At 39.0% G+C, this 19,101-nt stretch overlaps 1 long non-coding RNA gene across 1 annotated transcript in view; it reads left to right on the top strand.

The window, feature by feature from the left end:
* Positions 1-18,896, top strand: part of LOC149747823 (uncharacterized) — a 75,234-nt gene extending 56,338 nt beyond the window's left edge. The window contains exon 3 of the long non-coding RNA XR_016395112.1: positions 24-18,896. This is a non-coding gene — a long non-coding RNA (uncharacterized LOC149747823). The remainder of the gene's footprint in view (positions 1-23) is intronic.
* Positions 18,897-19,101: the final 205 nt, after the last annotated feature.

The raw sequence follows: 19,101 nt of genomic DNA, 5'->3' as shown, positions 1-19,101 counted from the left end.
TTTTTTTTTTTTTTTTTTTGCAGTACGCGGGCCTCTCACTGTTGTGGCCTCTCCCGCTGCGGAGCACAGGCTGCGGACGTGCAGGCTCAGCGGCCATGGCTCACAGGCCTAGCTTCTCCGCAGCATGTGGGATCTTCCCCGACCGGGGCACGAACCCGTGTCCCCTGCACCGGCAGGCGGACTCTCAACCACTGCGCCACCAGGGAAGCCCTTAACTCTTTTTTTTAGGTGGGCGGTATTTTTCTCTCGGGAATGGATGTATCCTCTCAGTATTTTATTCTATTTTAATTTATTTTTTCAGTATTTTAATGTTTCACAATGAAGGGTGCCTAGGTATGAGTCTATTCTTGCTCATTTTGTGTAACTATTTTCAGTCTGAGGCCTGATGTCTACTTTCAGCTGTGGGGAATTTTGTTGCCCTTTGACAGCTTCCTTCCATTTTTTTTCTGGGTCTGGAGTATCTAATAGTAACATGTTGGATCTCCCAGATGCAGCCTCTCTAACATATTTCTATCACATTTTCCATTATGTCTTTCTTTTTTATATACTGAGAAATGTTTTAAATTCCTACTGAATTTATTTCAGCAACCATATTTTCATTTCCAAGAGACCTCTCTTGCTTTCTGACCATTCTCTTTTTAATTAACACCCTAATCTTATTTTATAGTTGCTAGCTCTTTTTAAACCTCTCTCAGGATACTAATTAGGGTTTTTTCTTAAATTATTTTGTTCCCTAAATTGTCCCTGGTCCTACTAGGATACGTTTTCACTCTTTTTCCCCCTCTCATGTTGGAAGCTTTACTCAACTATCAGGCAAATGACAGTTACTTTTCTATTTAAGAATGAGTGCAGGAAGCTCCCTGAAGTCAACGATTGATTGGTTTCTTATGCAGGAAAAAGCGGGGAGTAACTGTAATAGGATCTCTCCCAAACACAATTTTCTAGGGTGTAAAAACTCACACTAGCTGCCCTAGTTCTCGCCAGTTTCACTGGTTTCAAAATGAAATCATCTCATTTCAGGAGTGTGAGGGCGGGGCTGGGAGTCCACTCCTCCAAACACAACCCTTCAATGAGCTCCCCTATTTCAGTCACACTTTTAACTAACTCCACCCTCTCTCCTACACGCGCATCTGAGCATGGGCCTACTTCTGCAGGTGGGGTCAGAATCCTCCTCAGTTGCAGGTGTTCACTGTGCATATTCTAGGTGATGCTTTTCCTCTGTTCTACTGCTTCAGTTTCACACTCTTCCACTTGTCTTCCGTCTTTCAAAACTATGTTGAAATCTCTTGATTCTTGTGGGCTTATATACTTAAACACTTTGATACCATCATTGTAGTGTCTTGTGAAAACGGAGAAGAGCTAAAAGGGTTCTCAGTGCCTTCTGAATCTGCTATTCTGTGGTCCAGTGTTTAAACTTCTTGGTCTTCCCCATTGTCTATCATTGCTTTTAGAAATACAATCTCCTGGTCTATTCGTGAAGGAAATGAATACATCACATCTAAAATGACAAGGAAGGCGGGTTAGATGCTCTAGGGTCTTGTCGTACTCTGCCATTTACTAATAAACCACTACGTGCTACAAATTGTAGGTGCTCATTTATAAAACGAAAGGGCGTAACCCTACACGAACTATAGATTTCTCCTACTCTAACATTTCATAATTTTCTAAGTTCTTTTCTTAAAATTTCTCTATATTATCATTAATTTTAATTAAAAAAATAAAAATCTAACTCTCTTTTGAAAACCAAAGAGTAATTCCCATAGTCCTACAATAATGGGATAATTAGTTCTGAAACCTGTCAAGTTTCATGTTTCATATGAAAAGAAAATCACATTAAATAATTTAAAAAAATTAAACATGAACTTTGTAGCACAAAGACAAGGTCCCCCAAAATGTTGTTCCTTTATTTACTAGAAATGTTCAGCTCTGCATTAAAGTTGAAAAAAAAAGAAACATATTATTTTTGAGGTACAAAAATTTCTTATGAAAATCAATTTTTCTTTTCTGTCCATACAAACAAAAGTATGGAATGACATTAGAGGTCAGGTTTAGTTGGTAATAGAATGTAGCTTCTTGATATTTTTTATTTTAGGAAAGGAGGATATCAACATCAAAACTTTTTTTTTACTTTTATTTAAAATGAGGCCATATTTTCCTCTTATAAAAACAGAGTTCAACTAGAACTGTCAATTTTCTCATCTGTAAAACAAGAACACTGAATCAGCTGACTATATTCATTCAGAACTCAATTTCTTTATCGTATGGTCACTATCACCTTAGTGATAGGTGTTTAGCTATCATTTGTATCATAAATACGACAGCTAAACACCAGCAACTGATTACATACATCACCTAAATCTAATATACTAAGGTTCTGAGGAAAGGAAAGTATATTACTAACGACATGTTTTGATTTTTATTTCTTAGAGTTCAAATGTCCACCATTCACCTTGGTCTAAGCTTAAGGAACCATTCAAGGGGATACAATGCAGATGGGAGGGGAAAACAGAACCCTCACACAAGCTGTGCCGTGTTGCAATCAGGCTTCCATTTGAAAAATAATCTTCTCTATAGCTTTAAAGTGATAACTTTGTACCTGCAGTGCTTCTTGTTTCAAACGGATTTTCTCTGGCTCTTCCTGAACACTTTCTGAGGAATCATCGGCCTCTTCGACTTCTGAGGAGGAAGGACTCTCTACTGTCACAGTCACAGGAAATTCTGATGGACCTGAGTGTCTGAAGAAGAAGATAGGAAATCACAGAGTTGTTACACTAAAGTGCAAAGAAAGAAGACAAGATTGTAAAAAAAGATAACACAAGCCAGATCCAAATATCCAAATATTAGAGGACATTTAACAAAAGTGATCTGAGGTATCATTATTTATAAATGTCTCTCACTGCTCCTTAGTCTAAAACAGGCAATGACTAAGTAAAATTACAGGAACTTATTTTTGCTATGTTACTGTACAGACCTCTGTTGTACATGGTTAGGATTAGTAATGGGAACTGCCCATATTATTTTATTAAGTTTCTTTCACAGAAGCCAAGTGAAGAGCCAAGGTAAACATTTTTTCTCAGATCAACTTTATACTGCAAATGAAAAATTTATTCTTCACCATCAGACACAAACAGTCTGGAAGAAAATGTAGTTTTTCAGAGGAAAATACATCAGTAAAGGGACTGATGAATAATCAGAAAGTCAACATATCTAAGCTGGGAATAACAGACATTAGAACTTTAAAAAAGAAATCACATACACATACACAACTAAAACTAACCCATCAAAAATTTCATCTTCTCACCACACTTAAGCCAAAACTAGGGTAACAGTAATACAATTCTCCCATCAAGACTCACTGCCACTGCAATGTTGTTTAATAGGACAGTTCCAAACATTTAAAACCTGACCTGGCCACAACCCCATAAAAGTCTACAGATCATAAAGAAGTGTGCTGGGATTATATAACCACGCAGAAGACAAGTCGCTAGGACATCATTTTGACAACAAGCAGCAAACCCTGCAGCACAGGAAAACCGTAACAGGAGAACGAGGTGCACACCTCTCTCTCTGGGCATGCAAGGGCAGGACTGACACCCAAGATGCTCTTCTCTCAACCTCAGCAGTGGTGCCTTTCACAGAGCAACTATGCAGTCTCCCAGAACCACTGGGAAGGAGAATCTGATACTGACAGTATTAGCTTGCCATGAGGCCATAAGCGAGGGAATGTGTGTGGCCTTGGTGAGAGAGCAGAGGTTTGGGAGATGTTGCTTTATATTGGCTTTCAGATCAGGAATTTGTACATATAGCCCGCAAACAACGTTTCTTGAAAACATGTGAACATTCTTCAGTATGAGAGCTCCATGTGAGGGGTCAGAAATGGCACTCAAGTTCGTTTCACTGGGTAACAGCTGATTTGCGGACTGGAAAACAGGCTTCCTTGTTTACAGGCATAACCACAAGGCTGCCAGTTGTGTGCCAAATCCACACAACTACACAGTTGCATTGGGAGAGTGACCAAACATGTTTTACATGGATTTATTTCAGAGAGGGAAATGCTTCTTGTAAGGCTCTGTCAGTTTAAAAAGCAAGGAGAATGACCATCCACCTTTCCCAATTCAAGCCCTATATATCATAAATATGATAGCTAAACACCAGCAACGGATTACATACATCACGAGCTTTGATGAATGGAAAGCCCCTAAAAAGATATCAACAAAACGAAGTTAGATCTTCATGTAAATACATCACCAGTTAAACCCAGTTAATACAACTATTTATTATTATGTACAGTATCCACACAGAATTGTGTATAAAAATAAATAAGCTCAAAACAAGGACCTGGAGGGCTCTGCTATGGAGAAAACTGACCAGAATTCAGCTGACTGGCTCGGTAATAACTCTCTGAACTGCTGAGAGACCCCTTCAGTTCCTATGTTCAGGATGCTTGAGATTTCAGTCTCACTTCTTTAAATGGTGATATTAATCATTCTCTAATTTACCACCCTGTGTGAGGAGGATGGACCTGAGATTAAGTGTCTCAGGAAGAAGATAGGAAACCACAAAGTTGTTAAACTCAAGTGCAAAGACTGGGGATTCAACACTATAGTTTATGCCACAGCAATTCACATTACCATTTGCAAAAAAGTAGTCGGTTGTCGAATGGGGATTATAAACATCCATTTAACATGAGCAACTGAACAGATATTTTACACAGTAACTACTTCAAGTACTATTTAAAATCAATTCTCTTTGTTTTCTTAAGCAATTGTTAATCCCCAATTTCGTGAATACTACCAAGTCAGTCACTTGAAAATCATCTAGAGCAATCTATTTCACTTAGCAAGCCTAAAGCTATAGTTCAACCATTTTATTTACTGTTCTGTGACAAAAATTACTCTCAACAGCTATCCCCTGGATAAGGAATCAGGTAAAGCTAGTTTGACTCACTAAATCTGATTTACTGAGTTAATAAGCCAGTTGTTTTAGAAAAGGTCTAATGCATAATTTTCATCCATTCTGTATTAAACTATTTCCCATGTCTAAAATGTCTTTTTGCCCATTCGTACATATCCAAATTCCTACTTCTGTGCTGTAGGGCTTCACGCAACTACACCTGCCTTTAATGAAACTTTTCTCACATGCACAATTGGTGATAATTTTAGTCTCCTCAAGACTCCCACGGGGTTAGCTCTGTTGTGACACTTGAGAAACAACTTGAAACTCCCAATTACTTTTTGTTTTTCTTCCTTAGAGGGCTCATTAGGCAGAAGCCATGTGTGAGTTATCTTTTTTCCTCTATAGAAAGCACCAGAGACCGCTCACATAACAGAAGTTCCAAAATAAAGGACTCTGAATGATTGAAAAAGACAGGGAATGCAAACACGTTACCTGTTGCTTTTTGCACGTTCTGCAGTACGCCACGGCCAGAAACCAGACACACCAGGTGGTAGAGGTTCAGGACCATAACATTCTTTACCAGCAGAGTGTTTCCTTCCATTACTTACAGGTTGCTTTGCGGCCAAGCCTATGTTTGACAAAGCATGAAACGAAGGAATCAAGATGCACCAAATGTCTACAGAGCAACTGTCACATGTGTACACTTTGAAAGGAATCAAACAGGGACTTGACAATGATGCCAAGGCCATTAAAAAGAGGATTGTTTTGTACAAAGGTTTTACATAAGCCAGCATTTTTAAAAAATATAAGTTCTCTACAGTAACAAGTTATTTTAACTAAAACAAAAGTATTGAGATGTGCAGAAATGCAAAAATAAATTTTTAAAATACTCCCGAAGTATGATACATTTTATGTATTATGCAGAAACACTCAAGTTTACTGAATCTTAGAACACCTTTGGCATTTCTGAATCTCAAGGACACAGAAACACAGATACACCCATGACTTCTGCCAAACAGAATCTTCAGAATTAGACCAAAATTTCAATTTAAGATGAATTTTTCTATGTGAAAACAATAAAAGTTATAAGGCTGCAAGTTGCTGGGTGGTAGGTGAGTCAATGTTACTCTCCTATAAGCCTGTCAACCTTCACTGCTCCTTTGATTTCATACAGAAAACACACAAAAACACAAATGAAACCCACTGGATAAAAGAGTGAAATGTGGAGACTTATCCTATATTTCAGTAGTAAAGAGGCAAGTATCTTTATATGAAATATTTGGTTGCAAAAACTAGACCTACGTGTTAATATTTTATTTACAACAAGCCACATATTAAAATTCACATTTAAATATTTAATTTGAATTTACTGAAAACAAACATCATAGGTTAAAATGGTTATATTTATCCTTCAAAGCTACTATATTTTGTGTTATTTTATTTATTTATTTTAATAGATCTTTATTGGAGTATAATTGCTTCACAATTCTGTGTTAGTTTCTGTTACACAACAAAGCGAATCAGCCATATGCATACACATGTCCCCATATCCCCTCCCTCTTGAGCCTCCCTCCCACCCTCCCTATCCCACCCCTCTAGGTCATCGCAAAGCACCGAGCTGATCTCCCTGTGCTATGCTGTTGCTTTCTACTATAGTTTAGCAACATTAGGATGCAGGGTAAAATGGAGTGTATGTGGTAATATAGGACAAATATTTCATAGAGTGTAGCTTATTGATAATCACCACACGATCCTGTGTGATTTACATGCCTCTTAAAAATATATAGGAGCTCAGTTCATTTTGTGCTATTTTATTGTGTTTTTTAACTTAATTACAGTCAAAAAAATGTTTGTATGCATGTGGTTTGTATGTGTATACCCTTCCTTTACTTTCAGAAACGAATGCAAATACATTTGTATTAAAAGTTTTTTAAATTATACTTTTCTTGTTAGGAGATAAAAAAATTTCTAATAAAAGTTCCCATCTTTTTTTAGGCATACAAAATGACAATATAAATGTGACACAATTCACACCATTATTTCACCCTATACTCACCAGGATCTAGGTATATACCCAGATACTGACTGGCTTACCTCTATGTCTCCAAATAACTGAGGCAAATAGAAAAAAAAAGCCCAAGAAATAAAATTACTCTTAAAATAGCTCAAAGAGTTTGTATATTTCAGTTATATTTCCACTTTGTTTCATCATGCTAAATAAAAAAAAAACGTTTAACTGTTTTCTTCTCATTCCATGATGCCCTATTATATACCACCAGGTACTAATTTTACAGAATTCCTAATATACATGCTTTATTAATATATATATTTCCATTTCTAATATCATAGCGAAAGTCAACTTAGCTATTTTAAGAATACTGTACACATGATATAAATTTTTAATAATAATATCTAATTAGTGTGATACCACAAATCTTAACTTCTTTGTATGTACTATTTGATTATTAAAATATCACTCTCTTGAAATAACAATTGGCAGACAATCATAAGCTTTTTTTTGACTTCATAAACACTCTTAACAACTTATTTAATACACTATTGTCCAAGCAAGTTGATTAACAGAGTATCAAAAACATACATCTTTAAGTAGAAAAAAAAAAAAGCTGTATTTATGAAGATGTTTCCAATAGTTTATTTTAGGTTATTTCCAATTGTTCACCAATTTAAAAAACTGACCAACTCAATGAAACCTTGTGAATACAATGTTAAAAAGTATAACTATGAATCACAGAATTTAAATTTAGTATGAAAAGATAAGGATGGCAAATTATATTGAAGTTATGTGGAATTATGTTTATAGACAGCAGGAAGACAAAATAAAAAAGTAAATATTGCTAGATAGGATAACGCAATTAGAGGTGGTCTTTTAAATTTTTCATTTTTATGCTAATACAATACCTTTATAAAACCCAAAAATCTTCAAACAACACATTTTAAAAAAATTGTGGTAAACTACACAAAACAGAAAGTTTATCATTTTAACCATTTTAAAGCGAACCGTTCAGTGATATTAAGTCAACACATTTTTAAAACTTTCAGAGGGAACCTGAATAAAAGATGTGTTGTCCATTGGTGATTTTAATGTATCTGGTATATAACTAAAGTCACCACAAAACTCTTTCTGGGAAATTGGCAGATCATAAACATAAAATATTTATTTTGCTTTATATCAAACCTTATTGTTTTGCTGTTTCAAAATTCAAATTTACTCACAAGAAAGAGTCAGTTTCATATTAGATTTGGTTTCACAAATGCTGCTCCTGCTGTTCATTCTTATCACCAAAAAAAGAAAAGACTATTTGTGACTAACGATAATATGTTCCAGAAAATAAAAAGTTAAAAGGTTTTCAATCTGCATTTCTGGGAACCTAAATTAAAGCATCACACAACATTTTCAAAAACAGAAAAGCCATTTGATTTGACTAAAAACTTAGTTTTAAGATGGCAGAAAGTACCTTGATAATATTCTTTTAAGAAAGAAAGAAAAACAAGCCATTAAAGAGAAATTCTTCTGAGCGAACTGAAACATGTTATGTATGTCTGACTTGGCACTCCTTCCATCTGGAGAACTTTTTTGATAATTGCTTTCATCACAGAATGATCTAAAGTAAAATGAACTGAAGTTAGAGTAATTATTTCCCAATGAGTGTCTATTTCCATTTAAAACCAAAAGCCAACTAATTATTGCTTTTCCCATAAATTTAAATATGAAATCTACATTATGTAATTATATACTTAATACCCCTTTGTGTATTCTAATTTCTTCCTCAGAAACCTAAGATGCCATCTTGCAGACTGCCCCCAGTGGCTACTATTTTGGCAGCAGCAAAGGTCAACTTCAAACATTTTGCATCTAAAGTGGCTTTGGATACCTTTGGATAGAAAGTACAGTCTGAGCACTGTCCAGACACTTAGATACCTAAAGGGCATCTAAGATAACAAATCAAAGTCCTGATATTCCCTCAAAAGCTGCTCCTCCCATCAGCCCCCTTTTTCTAAGTAATACCACCCAGTTGCACACATAATCATCAACGACTTGTCTCCTTGTTACTATTCCCTTCATACCTCACAACTAATCTATCTGCAGGTCTTGTTAGCTACACCCTGAAAACACAACCTGAATTCAACCACTTTTCACTTGCTGCAAACTTCCAACCTAACCTAGGCCATAAACATCTCTTATTTGGACCACTGTGATAGTCTCCTAACTGGTCTCCCTGTTTCTCTTCTTTATCCTCCCAAGTCCATTCTCTATACCAGGTCACCTTATTCAGATACTATTTGGATCATGCCTTCTTCCAGTTTGAAACCCTCTACTCATTTAGAATAATCCACATCTTTACTCTGGCCTTCAAGACTTTACAAGAGCAGACCCCTGGCTAGCTCCTTGACCTCATGTCATACCACATTCTTCTTCACTCAGTACTCTGCCCAGATTGGCCTTCTTGCTTTTCCTTAAATACGCCACCCACCTACATGCCTGCATATTCATTGCCCCCTTGTCCTGGAATGTGCTTACCCCAGATCTTCCATGGCTTGCTCCTCTCTTCATTCAGGTCTCCGTTCAAATGCCACTTCTCCAGTGAAGCTGGCCCCTAACAAACCTGTCCAATGGAGTCCTACCTGCCCCCCCCTCACTCTTCTTACATTAACATATTTTTGCACTTCCTACTCTCTAAAATGATATTACTTATCGCTTTACTAATTTCTATCTGAACTCCTTCACTAGAATGTAAGCTCCATGAGGGCAAGACTTTTGTCTGTCTGGTTCACTGCTTTATCCGTAGTGCCTAAACCCGTATCTGGCACACAGAAGGTATTAAAAAAATTACTTGTGAAACTGACAAATGAATAAAGTACTCCTTGCAAGAATTCAGAGGTTGCACAAGAAGCAAATAATGCTCTTGGTGGAAGCAGGCTTAGTATCTAGGTTCACCTCTATTCAGAGTAGAGATAAGAACAATTTACAAGTATAAATCACTTTAATCAGTAAATTATCTGCTCAAACCATAAGGGAAGTAAAACATTAGAAAAGTACTGTTTTCTAGGATACAAACAATTAACAAATTCAAACAATGTGTGTATAGAGAATACACACTAAAAACCTATCATGAAAGTATGATGGTCAAGAACTGTCACGGTAAAAGGTCAGACAAAAACCAGAACAAATGATCATGAATTCTAGTAGTTCTGGGGCTGAACAACCTACTCATTTAATCAAAAGGGATCATCGCAAAAGCACAGGTATTAAAAAATATTACATGAAAGGAAACTATCATGAGTCATTTAAGTGTTGAGTGGACCATCACATTAAAATAACTGGAGTCTTTCAACACTCCATGACATACAGAAATAGCAAGTCAGACATATGGAACTAACAGCATATGATACAACCCTTACAAACTCTCACTACAGAAGAATGGACACCTGGTGTAACTAACCAACTAGCCAAATGAATACAAACAGCCAGTAAACCTCACAAGTAAATCAAATGAATACAAAATAAAACAAAATGTGGTTATTCTATCAGATTAAGCCAAGATTCTGTAAGAGAAGTCTTTAAAATGTCTATACCCTTTTGATCCAAAAGAAATAGTCAGAGATATAGGTAAGGATATATATCAGAGTACTATCTGTAACTGAAAAACTGGACATACCTTTTATACAAGATCGGATAAGCTATGTGCACTGTGGCATATTCATATAATGGAACACTGAAGGGTCACAAAAAAAATGATGCAGTAAGGCTTCCCTGGTGGCGCACTGGTTGAGAGTCCGCCTGCCGATGCAGGGGACACGGGTTCATGCCCTGGTCCAGGAAGATCCCACATGCTGCGGAGCGGCTGGGCCCGTGAGCCATTCCCGCTGAGCCTGTGCTCCGCAACGGGAGAGGCCACAACAGTGAGAGGCTCGCGTACCGCAAAAAAAAAAAAAAAAAAAAAAGATGCAAATTTACTGACTTGCTAAGATGGTCATACTGAATTAACTGAAAAAAGTTATAAAATTTGGAGTAATCCCACTTGCATAAAAAAGGGAGAGGTACTCATTTTTGTAGTCTTACGGTTTTTTAAAAGTGCTACCAGCCAGTGTTTGTGAGAGGCAGGCTTCATTCACATCCACTCTTGGGGTGGACTACAAATTGGCATAGCCTTTCTGGGTGGTAATTTGGCAATGTGTATGAAAAGTCTTAAAAATATGTCACACTTAGTCATTCCACTTGTAGTACCTTATTCTACAGAAGTAAGCCCGATGGACACAGAGATGTATATACAACGTATTCACGTTGTTTCTGACAGGGAAAAGCAAACTGTCTCAATCTAATTGCAAAGAATTGATTAAACTATGGGACATCAATATGATGGAACACTACATGATACCTCATTAAGTGAAAAAAGCAGGAATATGAAATAGCAAGTATACTACAATTCTATTTTTGTAATCCCTAAGTGTACAAATATATTTATAGAAAACAATAAAAAGACTGAGAATATATACACCAAAATGAACAGTGATTATGTCTGGGTATTAAATTTATAGGTAATTGTTCTCTTGTTACTCTGTATTTTCTGTAAAGAATATATGTAACTCTTAGAGAAAGTTTAAAAGCAACATAAAAGCTATCAGAAAAATGAGGCCTTAAAAAAAGTCCTATCACAACAGTATCATGCCAAAAGCTAAGCATATATTATATTAAAAATTCAGTATTTTCAATTTAAGAATTTACCTCCAAGCCATAAATCCTCACTAAGAGATTCTGCAAAAGCACGAGCACCCAGGTCACCAATGAGCTTGTTGCAGTTCAGAGCGATGCGCCTCAAACCAGGCATACAGTCAAGATCAGGTCTCCTGTAACGAAGACTCTCAGCCCAGGTTTCTTCATGCCTTCTGATAGTCTGACACTTCAAAGATTTAATGGGACAAAATTAAGATGTTTCAATAAGGAAACAGGATGTGCCTACTGAGTATGGCTTATTATGTCAGAGATTTACACACACACATATCACGCGTATATGCCAGAAGAATCAAGCTGAGAAATTAAACAGTTCTGCTTTACGAGTCCAGTGACCCACATTCTAGTCGGTCAGTGATTAGATTCCAGCCACTGGATGACCTGTTTTTGAACAGTTATGTAAAGTTGTATAACTCAATTACAGTCTAAGAATTATTTTCCTTATCATCTAAGTCAGGGAATTGATTCTAAATTCTATCATTGCTGAGGCTCTAAATTTCATCATTCTGTCCTCCAATGGTCTCCAAACACCTGACTGGGCAACCCATAAGAAAACTTTTTAATATGCATCTTATTTTTTAACAAATTATATACACAAAGTTCTATACATATAATTTAGGTACATTATAAACTACACAGATATTTTTTAAATGATACAAAGCTAAATAGGTTCTAATATTTTCTTTTCCTAACTCCTAAGGCATTATTGAATTTTATTTATTTTTAAAAAGTATTTATTTATTTATTTGTTTCTTTGTTTGGCTGTGCCGGGTCTTTAGTTGCAGCCTGCCAGATCTTTTACTTATTGCATGTGGGATCTAGTTCCTTGAGCAGGGATCGAACACAGGCCCCCTGCATTGGGAGCGCAGAGTGTTAACTGCTGGACCGCTAGGGAAGTCCCAGGCATTATTTTTAAAACTATATTTACAAAATGGATCTTACATGCTACCTAGCATGTGGACACAAACTTCAGAGGCCTGGACTATGCACAGCAGTTTGATGTGCCTTGGGAAGATAATGGTTTGACATTTAACCACAAGTCTTGTCTTAAAGACATTCAATTCTTTATATTCATAAAATCAATTTTGGTAACAGGGAACACTGACTTTAAATCAAAAAAGTCTTGTTACATTCTTGAAAACATAAAAGACTCAAAGTGCCTTTGACACTCTAAAAGCAAAATCATTAGTGTCATTTTCCTATTAACAATGGCTTATAAAAGCTCCAAGCAGAAATAACAGCAATCACTTACACAGTGCTTAGTATGTGCCAAGCACTATTTATACAAATGAGTTCATTTAAACCTCACAATGAGGCATAGACGTTAAGTGATTTGTCCATGGTCACTAGCTATGAAAAGGGATAAAGGGAATTTGAACCTAGGCCATTTGGCTTCGGCACCCAGGTTCTTGACTGTTCTCTACCCGAGGGGTCAATGGACTTGCCCTGTATAGGCTCAAAGAATTTTTCAATTTCTAAAATCTAAATTTAAACATTTCCAGCTTTGTGGGCTATACAGTTTCTGTTGCAACTACTCAACCCCCCTGGCGTAGGCTGAAAGTAGCCATAGCTACCATGTAAACAATGGGTTCCACTACGTTCCAAAAAACTTTCTTTACAAAATCAGGCGACGGGCTGGATCTGCCCACCAGCCATAGTTTACCTATCCCTGATCTGCACCATCAAACTATTAAAAAGACTTCATGTCAAATTATTAAATAATTTAGGTCTAAATACAGTAATTATAACCACTGTAAAGTTGTTAAGGCATTAGTTTAAAAACTGTATTTACAAGTTGCCGATGTAGTGATGTTTATTAGTTTATAAACTACAGCAGCTAATAGACACTTGATTCATTAAAATCTTGAAGACTATAATGGCATAGTTTCTTCACAGCATCACAATCAATGTTTTCAGTAACGAAAAATACATAGAAGTATTATTATGTATTATATATTAAATCTCCTATTTCTAAAATTAAGTGGACTATCTTTACTAAGTGGTAGAATCCCAAACTGAAAACTGGTCTTATTCTTTCAACAAAATGAAAGATGCACTCACAGGTATCAAAAGACAAAAATTAACTGCCATCTGTGTCAATGTATTAATGTGCTTCAATCACATATGTTTTCATGAAAGTTTAAACATAAAATCACCTTTAAGATCTTGGCCATGTAATCTGCTCCCTGCCATGTCAGATTATACCCCGTGAAGTTTACTGTCTTAAGAGTGATAGAGTTCTTTACACCTTGCCAAATAACTAAAAGGAAAAAAAAAAAAACCCACACACACAGTAAGATGAAGAGCCTATACATTTGTCAATCTTGACTTATTTGCTTTTCTTGAGTCAATTGGAGGTTTACAGCCACATTCTTAAAATCATTAACTACAATCTTCCCAAACAGGTAACTGATGAACTGATGCATTCTAAAGCTTGTCAGTAACAAAGTTATTCCAGTTTACAGCAACAGTTTAATTCTATTTAGTACTAAAACTGAATACACTGGATACTGCAAACTTTCTTCCCAACCACTCAGTAAAGTACTACATACTTTTGAGACAAAGGAAAAAAAAAGAAAAACCTAAAGAGCCTAAGACTCTTCCGATTTTCAGTTCCAATGATACATGCCAATCTTGATGATCAATCAGCGATTTAAATGTCAACTATAAACCCAGTATTTTATTAGCTGCTAGAGCAATAGAAGAGGGAGGACCTCAAACCCTCTGTTCCCTCAAATTGAAAGGCAGGCTTCCTTACCCCTTCAGACCACTAATGGACACAGGGAACGTACACTAATGTTTCAGGACCCCAATCAAGAATCACCTGCTTTGTGATTAGGTCCATCATACACCCTGACCAACACCACTGAGTTTGCTGCTCCTACGGGACGTTACATATATTTCCTATTTGAACACATACCACAGTGCATTACAATTATGATTGCAGATAGATGTTCTAACAATTTAAAGAGAATGATGACTTTTTTGCTCTTTACATCTTGCTATTTCCCTTCCCATAATATTTCTTGAAGAGAAACCATAAAAATATAGACAAACACAAAAAACAGGAAATATACAAAACGTGTGGTTTGTGGCTTAACACAAACTTAAGTAAGATTAATTCTGACAGTATCCAGCATGACAAACTTCCATGATACAAATGAAAATGGACCAAGGTTTGAGCAGGTACAGGAGACAATCCACGCATGCACAACACCAAGAAAAGGTAGACAGGAAAAGGTAGACAGACATGGTGTGTAGGAAATCACGAGACCAGTCCGATGGGAAGAGACTTAAACAAGACTGAAACTCACTTTCGAAACCTCCGTCTCCAACTGGACAATTCGCAAGACACAGGTGCAACAAAGTGGCCAAATATTCAATCCCTTTAATAGGGAGGAACAGTTTAAAATTTTATTGCTTTAGTTTGCCCCAAAAGCAACTATCAAAGGTTGGCAGGACACAATGAAGGCTTACCTTTGTTAACATAGTTAAGTCTCTCTCTCTCAGAACTAGCCCACTTAGCTCCAGGTTCCTTAGCGCACCCGATGCACTTACAGCCTTCATGAGCTTTACACAACTGGAAGGTCACATCTTTATTTCTTATCTCAGGAACACGACTTATGTAAACTTCATTTCTGTCACAACCTAAAGCAAAAATATTGTAAAATGAGTGGTTTAAACCATACATTTTATCATCATTAAAAAGCACCTAAATAAAAAGAAAAAAAGCATCTGCTCTGTGCTAAGGATTAGAAACGACTCCTGCCCTTAAAGCCTTCGTTAAGGAGGAAGATGTATAAACTCAAAATTTCAATCACATGAGATAAATAAACATAACCTTTATGCATAGAGGTGCCTATGGAGGCAAAAAGTTATATCTAAGTGACAGCTTCATGAGAACCCTGAAGTAGAATCTAGAAAGATGAGGCTATGCAGAGTTGGAGTAGGAGGTGCATTAACTGCAGAGGGAACATCTGTGAAAAGACACTCAAGCCTGACTCCTGCTGGGCACTGTAAATACTTCAGGTGGGGACGACTAAAGGCCAGGGGTCCAAGTGTGAGAAGAGACACAAAGGAAAATAGAGATGCTGGCAGAAGCAAGCCTGGGAGCGAGCATGGCTTTTATCCCACAGGTGATGAGGCCTGGGACTACCACTGGCTGAGTAAGGGTGCCTCCGCTGATTAGAAAAGGGTGCCCCGCTGCTGAAGGACCAATTAGATAAAGGGAGTGATCCCCAAAAGTTCCCCTTCCTCAGGGCCAAAGAGCCCCATGACGGGGCTTCCCTGGTGGCGCAGTGGTTGAGAGTCCGCCTGCCGATGCAGGGGACACGGGTTCATGCCCCGGTCCGGGAAGATCCCACATGCCACGGAGAGGCTAGGTCCGTGAGCCATGGCTGCTGAGCCTGCGCGTGCGGAGCCTATGCTCTGCAACGGGAGAGGCCACAACAGTGAGAGGCCCGTGTACCGCAAAAAAAAAAAAAAAAAAAAAAAGAGCCCCATGAGGCTTGGCCCAGCACAGTTCAGACTACACGCCTCTAGGCAGGGCAAATGCTGGGTGGCTAGTATGCACTAACTCTGTGTGGGCAAGCCATTAGCAGCATTATTTTAAGCATAGCTTTTTATGTTACAAGATCACTCAACCCGAGTAGGCAGATGAACTTAGAGGAGCTGAGCCCAGGAGCTGCGAAACCACCCAGGAGTTTCTGCCATAGTCTGGGCAAAATGTAATATGGATGAAGAAGCAAATTTAAGAGGAGGCCAAAATCTACAAGCTAGCCCCACTGGATGCAAGACATAAAGGAAGTTCAGTGAAGGAACTCTGAAGAGAATGGGCTCAACAATAAATTTTTGTTACATTCAATGTAAAATATGTGGCAAAATTAAGTACAGTGGCCTTTAAGGTCCCTTCCAGCTCTAATTTCTTTTGATTTCTAACTTATTACTCTGCTTAAGTAAAGTCCCTTCAGAGGTACAGAACAGTTCTTACACCTGAATGGGATGCAAAGAATAATCTGACTTCTGTTCACCAGGGCATGAATTGAACTGTCCTTGCAGGAGAGATAACAGATGGTGTGAACCCCAGATCCTAGTAAAGGGCCAGGCACACGATAAGTATTCAGCTTTTCGAAAACAAACGAACAATCATTTCCTTTCCTAGATCTTCACACCCTTCCTCTGCTGGCTACTTTCTCTCAGCTTATAAACATCCTCAAATATACCCACTTAAAAAACTCTCAGACCTATAATTCTTTGGATATTCTTGTGGATAACCTAAGTCTCTCCCATGCCTTCAAACACCTGTCCTTCCAGAAAGCCCAGATCTGTATCTTGGGCCCAGACCTGGCCCCTCTACCAGGTCCCTCTAAAGCACTGAAGATCAAGTAAGGTCCTCTCGCCACCCCCAATCCCCCTCTACTGTGCTCTGTATCTCACAAAAAGATGCAGCTGTAAACTGTCACCCACACTTGCTGCCCTCCCTTTTCTAACTGGTCACCAGGCCTCACCCATTCTCTCTCAGATCTGCAAAATCCAGTCCCACCTTTTATAACTTAAGTGGGACCCTTTGATTACAATTCACGCTGCACCCAATCAACTGCCTTCCACATGGAAGTCCCAGGGAGCCTCTAAACCAGAATTCCATTTCACTGTTCTTTGGTGTTTCCCACAGCCTTCAGGATAAACATCCAAACTTCTGACATGACAAACAAGGCCCCTTTCTGTGGGGCCCCACTAGGTTTCCAGTATCAACTCTCATTGCTTTCCCAAACCCTGAGTTCCAGTCCTGTGCCTGAGTTTTGCCATATTTTTTTATATTTCTCAAACTTTGACACACACTGCTCCCTCCTGCCACCCCAGGAGCTTCTACATATCCTTAGAAAGGATGGCACCTCCTCCAAGGAGCCTACCCTGAACTTTCCCTTCCAAGATTCTGTGCTCTGCAAAGGGGAAAGATGGTGGGGAGGGATACATTAGGAGTTTGGGATTAACATGTACACACGACTATATATAAAATATATAGTCAACAGGGACCTACTGCATAGCACAGGGAATTCTACTCCGTATCCTGTAACAAACTGTACGGGAAAAGAATCTGAAAAGGAATGGATATATGTATAACTGAATCACTTTGCTGTACACCTGAAACTAACACAATATTGTAAATCAACTATACTCCAATATAAAATAAAAATTAAATTAAAGAAAAAAGAGATTCTATGTTCTGTAGCACCAGAACTCACTTCTTCCAGAACACTGACTACTGTGCTTGTGTTTACTTGCCACCCAGTAGAAGGGGAGCTTACCTAGGGCAGAAGCGTCATCTCCAGCAGCCCTTGGTTCTGACAACTCATTCAAGTGCCAGGATACTTTACACACATAACCTGCTTAATTAATTCTAAGAACCCACAGAAAGAGTGGTTTTTAATGTCATTTTACAAGTGTGGGGATTGTAGCGAAAAGAAACCTGCCCAGGCCACAGTGAGCATAAGGCCTGGAATTCGAACCCTAAGCTGCCTTCACACTGGTGCTCTTTCCACTATAGGATACTACTGAAAAAAAATTTCTTTTTCCTGAGCCCTGTTTGAATGGAAAGGAAATGAAGCTGGGATATATCAATTTCCTAATCGCTTTGGTCTGTACCAGGCAAAGTCATTCAACACACCAGGTAACATCTGTGCAACTATTAACGACGCTCCAAACTGTGCTAAGTGTTCTACATTGTAGAGTCTACAAGCATTAACAGAGTGCACCCTTGTAACCCCCACAGAGAGTGGGTCCTGTTAAGCCCATGCTTCAGATGAGAACACTGAGACCTTGAAGCCTTAAAGCACTCGGCCGGGGTCACCGAGCTGGCAGGGGTCCTAAGCCGCACGCCCCGTCTAGTGCACGCACACCCGGGCACTGGGCACCGGTTCTAGTGCCCACCCTCCACCTTGCACCATCTAAAACCTCGCTTCTCAGCGCCCACATGAGGGCCCCTGGAAGCGGGAACTACAAACCTGTCTCGCCAAGCCGTGGCTGGAAGAAACTCTGGATACAGATCACGGGCAGAGGGTGCTCAAGAGCGGCGTCCAGTCTATCCCACGAGGCGGTCGGTGTTGAAGTCAGCAGCCCTCCCGCAGGGAAGCGCGAACGGCGGGCAGAGGCAGTGAGTCCTGCAGCGCACACAGGTCCTCACAGCGCCAGAAGTCGGCCACGCTGTCGCGGCGCAGCTTCACCGAGTGATCATGACCAGAGCGTGGCCTCGGGGACGCTGGCTGTGGACACGATGCCCACAGCCGCCTGGCGGGTCCCTGCTCGCCTCCCGGCCCCTCGGGCGCCCACCGCCCGGCGGCTGCGGCGCCGCAGCGTGGGCAGGACCCGCGTAGCAGGCGGAAGACGCAGGGCCACGGGCCCCAGCTACGCCGGCCCCCTCCATGCCACGACCCCGCGCCCCCGCATCGCCGGCTGTT

The sequence above is a fragment of the Delphinapterus leucas genome, chromosome 12 (genome assembly GCF_059928025.1).
Source record: "Delphinapterus leucas isolate spDelLeu-1000000601 "Yukka" chromosome 12, BTC_Dleu_Yukka2, whole genome shotgun sequence".
NCBI lineage: Eukaryota > Metazoa > Chordata > Mammalia > Artiodactyla > Monodontidae > Delphinapterus > Delphinapterus leucas.
This window is presented reverse-complemented; position numbering and strand designations above follow the sequence as displayed.